General features: G+C 41.2%; 1 protein-coding gene and 1 long non-coding RNA gene across 5 annotated transcripts in view; both read left to right on the top strand.

Moving 5' to 3' along the window:
* Positions 1-303: 303 nt before the first annotated feature.
* Positions 304-2,406, top strand: LOC131443208 (uncharacterized). The gene is made up of 2 exons (XR_009233583.1): positions 304-391; positions 464-2,406. It is a non-coding gene; the product is annotated as an uncharacterized LOC131443208 (long non-coding RNA).
* Positions 2,407-4,377: 1,971 nt separating this feature from the next.
* Positions 4,378-6,566, top strand: part of tnfaip2a (tumor necrosis factor, alpha-induced protein 2a) — an 11,164-nt gene continuing 8,975 nt past the window's right edge. For 2 of the 4 annotated variants that reach the window (XM_058612629.1, XM_058612628.1), the window contains exon 1: positions 4,378-6,328. The gene's annotated coding sequence lies outside the window, so the exon portion shown is untranslated. The other 2 variants (XM_058612630.1, XM_058612632.1) reach the window with 1 other exon arrangement.

The following is a 6,566-nucleotide window of genomic DNA, read 5'->3' as shown; positions in this document are numbered from 1 at the left end:
TTGGGGTCCCTGTTCGAAAATGAAATGCCCAAACTAAATAGAGTATATCTCTGCAATTACAAGTTCTATGTGAATGATCTTGGTCTCAAAATAAAGATAACACTTGTGAGATTCAACCAGAAGTGCAATTCAATTCAATTCAATTCAATTCAATTTTATTTGTATAGCGCCAACTCATAACATACATTATCTCAAGGCACTGTGCATAGACAACATCAAGGAGAGCAACAGTACCCCAACAGTTCACACAATGAGCAAACACTAGGGGGCAGTGCAGAGAAAAAACTCCCTCTTAACAGAAGAAGAAATCTCTGACAGAACCAGGCTCAGAGATGTGCGGTCATCTGCCTCGACCTGTCGGGGTGAAAGGAAAATGGGGGACAGCGGAGAGGTGGGGGACAGCGGAGAGGTGGGGGACAGCGGAGAGGTGGGGGACAGCGGAGAGGTGGGGGACAGCGGAGAGGTGGGGGAGAGAAAGGACAAGATCACCACATCCTGTTGCACAGGTCTCTCCTGTATCCGGGGCGGTAACGTATTGTGTCACTTCCTGTGCTTCCACTGGTGTTACGCTGTGTGCCTTCTGCGCTCTCTGCGGTTTTCTATCTACTGGAACGATCGACTGTTCTAACTGAACAAACGCTCGTTTTTATTACTAATACTAGTACTAAGACTAATATTCTCACCCACTACTTTTGTTCAAACTCTATCGTTTACGTAGATCACGTACGGTGTTTCTCTCTCTGCTAGCGTAAAGTTAGCTTAGCAGCGATGGCTTCTCCCTCTCCTTCTCCTTCTCCTGCTCTCTCCTGTGTTGTGTGCCACATGTTTAGCTACTCCTCTGCCTCCTTTAGCGATAAAAGTACTTGTAAAAAATGTAGCTTGCTGGCTAGGGCGGAGGCGAGGCTTAGTGAAGTAGAAACTCGGCTCCGCACCATAGAAGCTAAATCAGTTAGCCACTCCCCAGTAGTCGGTGCGGACCACATAGCATTAGCTCCCTCAGCAGCTCCCGTGCAGCCGGGAGACAAACAGGGCAGCTGGGTGACTGTCCGCACTAAGAGGCGTAGTGTTAAGCCTAAGAGTCCTGTCCACCACCAAACTGTTCACACCTCAAACAAGTTTTCCCCTCTCAGCACCACACAGACTGAGAAACCAACTCTGGTGATTGGTGATTCCATCCTGAGGAACGTGAAAATAGCGACGCCAGCGACCACAGTCAAGTGTTTTCCCGGGGCCAGAGCGGGCGACATAGAATCTTATCTGAAACTGCTGGCTACAGATAAACGTACATTCAGTAAAGTTATTATTCACGTCGGCAGTAATGACACCCGATTACGCCAATCGGAGGTCACGAAAGTTAATGTTAAGTCTGTGTGTAGGTACGCACAATCTATGTCGGACAACGTAATTTTCTCTGGTCCTTTGCCCAATGTAACCAGTGATGACATGTATAGCCGCATGTCATCATTCAATCGCTGGCTGTCGAGGTGGTGTCCAGAAAACAACATTGGGTTTTTAGATAACTGGCAAAACTTCTGGGGGAAACCTGGTCTCATGAAGAGAGACGGCGTCCATCCTACTTTGGATGGAGCAGCTCTCTTATCTAGCAGCTTAGAGCATTTTATTAGAAACCCATGACAAACCAGAGTTGAGACCAGGACACAGAGTTGCAGTCTTCCATGCTTCTCTGTGCTTCTTTACGAGCAGTCACCAATTAAAAACCCCATAGAGACTGTGTCTGTCCCTCGACCTACTAAAGTAAAAACTAAAGTAAATAAATCAATAACAAACAGAAGAGGAGTTAGACATTCTAACTTAATAAAGATTAATACTAACAATAAAATAGAGTCAAATAATACCACTTTTAAATGTGGACTATTAAATATTAGGTCTCTCTCCTCAAAATCTGTTTTAATAAATGATCTCATTTCTGGCAATTGTATTGATTTATTCTGTGTAACTGAAACTTGGTTACATGAAGAAGATTACGTTAGTCTAAATGAGTCAACTCCACCCACTCATGCTAATACCCATATTCCTAGAAGCTCAGGCCGAGGAGGAGGTGTAGCAGCCATTTTTAATACTAGATTATTAATCAATCCCAAACCCAAACTAGGATATTCATCGTTTGAAAGCCTTATTCTTAACCTAGCTCATCCTAGTTGGAAATCACAAAAACCAGTTATGATAGTCACAGTTTATCGTCCACCTGCTCCTTATTCAGAGTTCCTATCAGAGTTCTCTGAGTTCTTATCTGAGTTGGTGCTTAAGACAGATAAAATCATAATTGTAGGGGATTTCAACATCCATATAGATGTTGACCGTGATAGTCTTAGCTGCGCATTTAACTCGCTGTTGGAATCAATAGGTTTTATTCAACACGTTAATAAACCAACTCATTACCTTAATCACACCCTCGACCTTGTTTTAACTTATGGTATTGATATTGATAACTTAAACATAGTTCCTCAAAACCCTCTCCTTACTGATCATTATTTACTCACATTTAATTGTACAATAATGAACTACAATAACATAAATAAGAAATACTGTCTGATAATATTAATACATTCAAAGAGACAGTGCAACCTTTATTTAACTCGGTGCCATATGTCAGTACATCTGAAGGTACCTTTTGTGATTTTACCCCCGCCCTCATAGATAACCTTGTTGATAGTACAGCGGCCTCACTGCGTACTACATTAGATTGTGTTGCCCCTCTGAAAAAGAAGGTGGTGAATCAGATGAGACGAGCACCATGGTTTAACTCCAATACTCGTGCTCTTAAACAAGCGTTACGTAGATTAGAAAGAAAATGGCGTTCCAATAACCTAGAGGAATTTTATATAGCCTGGAAAGATGGTTTTGTAGCTTACAAAAAAGCCCTACACAAAGCTAGAGCTGCCTATTACTCTTCTCTAATTGAAGAAAATAAGAATAATCATAGATTTCTTTTCAGCACTGTAGCCAGGCTGACACAGAGCCACAGCTCCACTGAACCATCTATTCCTTTAACACTGAGCAGTGATGACTTTATCAACTTTTTTGTGAATAAAATAACATCAATTAGAGAAAAAATGGATCATCTCCTCCCTCATATTGGGACTGACTCATCTTTTAGCACAAGAGCTTTAGAAGCACCAGGTGCACATTTAGACAGTTTCTCCCCTATAGATCTCCCTGAATTAACATCATTAGTTTCATCATCTAAGCCATCAACCTGTCAGTTAGATCCTATCCCCACCAAACTGTTTAAAGATGTCTTTCCTTTAATTAACAGCTCTATATTAACTCAAATTAATCTATCCTTATTAAACCCCTTCTCAAAAAAGCGACCCTTGACCCAGACATTTTAGCTAACTACCGACCTATATCTAATCTTCCCTTTGTTTCTAAAATCTTAGAAAAAGTAGTTGCTAATCAACTATGTGAATATTTGCGCATTAATGGCCTGTTTGAAGATTTTCAGTCAGGTTTTAGATTAAACCATAGCACAGAAACAGCACTAGTTAAAGTTAGTAATGATCTTCTCTTGGCTTCAGATAATGGTCTAGTCTCTTTACTTGTCCTGTTGGATCTTAGTGCTGCATTTGACACCATAGATCATAATATTCTACTGCAGAGACTGGAGCAGACTCTTGGTATCACAGGTGCTGCCCTCTGCTGGTTTAAATCATACTTATCTGATAGATTCCAGTTTGTTCATGTTAATGATAAAGCCTCACTACAAACTAAAGTTAATTGTGGAGTTCCACAAGGCTCAGTGCTTGGGCCTATACTTTTTACCTGATATATGCTTCCTCTAGGGAACATTATTAGAAAGCACAACATACACTTTCATTGTTATGCAGATGACACACAGCTTTATTTATCAATGAGGCCGGATGAAATAAATCAGGTTGTTCAACTCCAGGAATGTCTCAGAGACATTAAGTCCTGGATGACCTGTAACTTTCTACTTTTAAACTCAGAAAAAACTGAGGTCATTATACTCGGCCCTAAACACCTCAGAGAAAAACTTTCCGATCACATTGTCACTTTAGATGACATCACCCTGGCTTCCAGTTCCACTGTGAGGAACCTTGGAGTTACTTTTGACCAGGAAATGTCATTTGACTCACACATTAAACTAATTTCCAGAACATCCTTCTTCCACCTGCGGAACATTAAGAAAATTAGAAACATTCTGTCTTTACGGGATGCTGAAAAACTAGTTCATGCTTTTGTTACATCTAGATTAGATTACTGTAACTCCTTATTATCAGGATGTTCCAACAAGTCTGTTAGAACCCTTCAGTTAATTCAAAATGCTGCAGCACGAGTTCTGACAGGAACTAGAAAGAGAGACCATATAACTCCAGTGTTAGCTTCTCAACACTGGCTCCCTGTACAGTTTAGAATTAAATTTAAAATCCTCCTCCTCACGTACAAAGCACTTAATGGTCAGGCCCCTTCATACCTGAAAAACTTAGTCTTACCTTATCGCCCTAATAGACCACTTAGGTCACAAAATACAGGCTTACTTGTGGTTCCTAGAGTCTGCAAGAGCAGAATGGGAGGCAGAGCCTTTAGTTACCAGGCTCCTCTCCTGTGGAACCAGCTCCCAATGATAGTTCGGGGGGCGGACACTCTCTCTGTATTTAAAGTTAAACTTAAAACTTTCCTTTTTGATAAAGCTTATAGTTAGAGCTGGTTCAGGGAAACCTGGACCAGCTCTTAGTTATGCTGCTATAGAACTAGACTGCTGGGGGATTTTTTATCTGTGGTGCACGCACATTCACTCTCTCACACTCAGGATATGATTTTGACTTTTTATATGTCATTAACCTTGTCTCTTTCTCTCCCTAGTTTGTGTATTTCCTTCCTTCCCTCTCTCTCTCTCTCTCTCTCTCTGTGTATTCTCATCATGCAGGTTGCGGGACCAAGATCCAGTTTTCGAGGCTACCCACATCATCACCATTATTATTGTGCTATAATTAAAAAGTCGATATCATAAACTGTATTAACTTGTAACTTGATACAGTTGTTGTGTATCTGCTCCTGGTCTCTCTCTCTCTTCTGTCTCTACCTCATCTCCCTCTTGTCCTTTCTCTCCCCCCTTTCTGTCCCCCACCATCCTCTGTCCCCGATTTTCCTTTCACCCCAACCGGTCGAGGCAGATGACTGCACATTTCTGAGCCTGGTTCTGCCAGAGATTTCTTCCTGTTAAGAGGGAGTTTTTTCTCTCCACTGATGCCTAGTGTTTGCTCATTGTGTGAACTGTTGGGGTTCTCTGCTCTCTTTGATGTTGTCTATGTACAGTGCCCTGAGATAATGTATGTTATGATTTGGCGCTATACAAATAAAATTGAATTGAATTGAATTGAAGAGGGAGAGGGAGATGAGGTAGAGACAGAATAGAGAGAGAGCGACCAGGAGCAGATACACAACAACTGTATCAAGAAGTGTAAGTTTCACTGTATGGTATCTACACAGTGAAACTGTAGAAAAGTGTTTCTACTGTTACAGTAGAAACTGTAACACTGTGCCAGAGTAAATGCAGATGGGACCCACAATACATTACATTACATGTCATTTAGCAGACGCTTTTATCCAAAGCAACTTACAATGGAATTGAGTACAATCAGTCAGGGGTGGGATCAAACTTGCGACCATGATGTCTTTTGCATACAGGGTACCAGTCTTAACCACTGAGCCACTCCACCCCTATTTATTACAATAAATAAGGGATTTTTTTTCCCTCTCCCAAAGAAATGTTGCATTTTAAAATAAATATCACCTTTAAAAATGTGCATTAGGAGCTTAAAAACTCATGGAAGTCATGTGCCAACATATGAACATGCTGCTGAAATGACCCAGGTTTTAGTGAAGAGATGCCTAGGCAACTCTATCTATAACACTATATAAAATAAATGATTAAACCCATTTCATTTTATTTAGGCCTACATGTCACTATTGGTGATAGAGTAATAAAAACTTGTTTTGAATTTAAAAAATAAAAAATGATGAAAAATGTTTCTCTGGAGCGTCAGAGACAACTCTGATCCTCTGCCTGTTCAGGGCCAGAGCTCCGGCTGTGATTGGCCAATCTGGGTGATTGACAGCTCGTTTTAATCCTCTAAATCAATAGAATCAGGCTCCGCATGCTCATAGGTCCTTCCGCTCGACCGTCAGAAGGACGCGAATGCCTTCTCCTATCAAAACGAGCTAATGTCCGTCTGGAATGACCAATCGGAACGGGAACCGTCCCCAAAGCATGCTGGGAAGTGTAGTTCACCGTTACTTCCGGCTTTGTTCCGGTGAAAACGGCTTGTTTTGCTCAACAACAAAGGTAAGACAACATTTCTGGTTGTATTTCTTGAACGTGAGTTGTTGTTTTGCTCTTATTTTGCGGCTGGATCCGTGACTTTTGGTCGTAGAGTGATAGAAATGGTATCATTGGAAGCTGTGAAGTCTCCACTATGGAGCAGACATTGTGACCATCAGCGACCACCTACCAATCATTTATAGTTTATGACAACATTTACAAAAAATATTCTCAATAAGGACTGAACTGATAAACCAGTTTG

Source organism: Solea solea, chromosome 17, assembly GCF_958295425.1.
Source record: "Solea solea chromosome 17, fSolSol10.1, whole genome shotgun sequence".
Classification (NCBI taxonomy): Eukaryota; Metazoa; Chordata; class Actinopteri; order Pleuronectiformes; family Soleidae; genus Solea; species Solea solea.
Note: the sequence above shows the minus strand (reverse complement) of the source record. Positions and strands in the feature narration are given on the sequence as shown.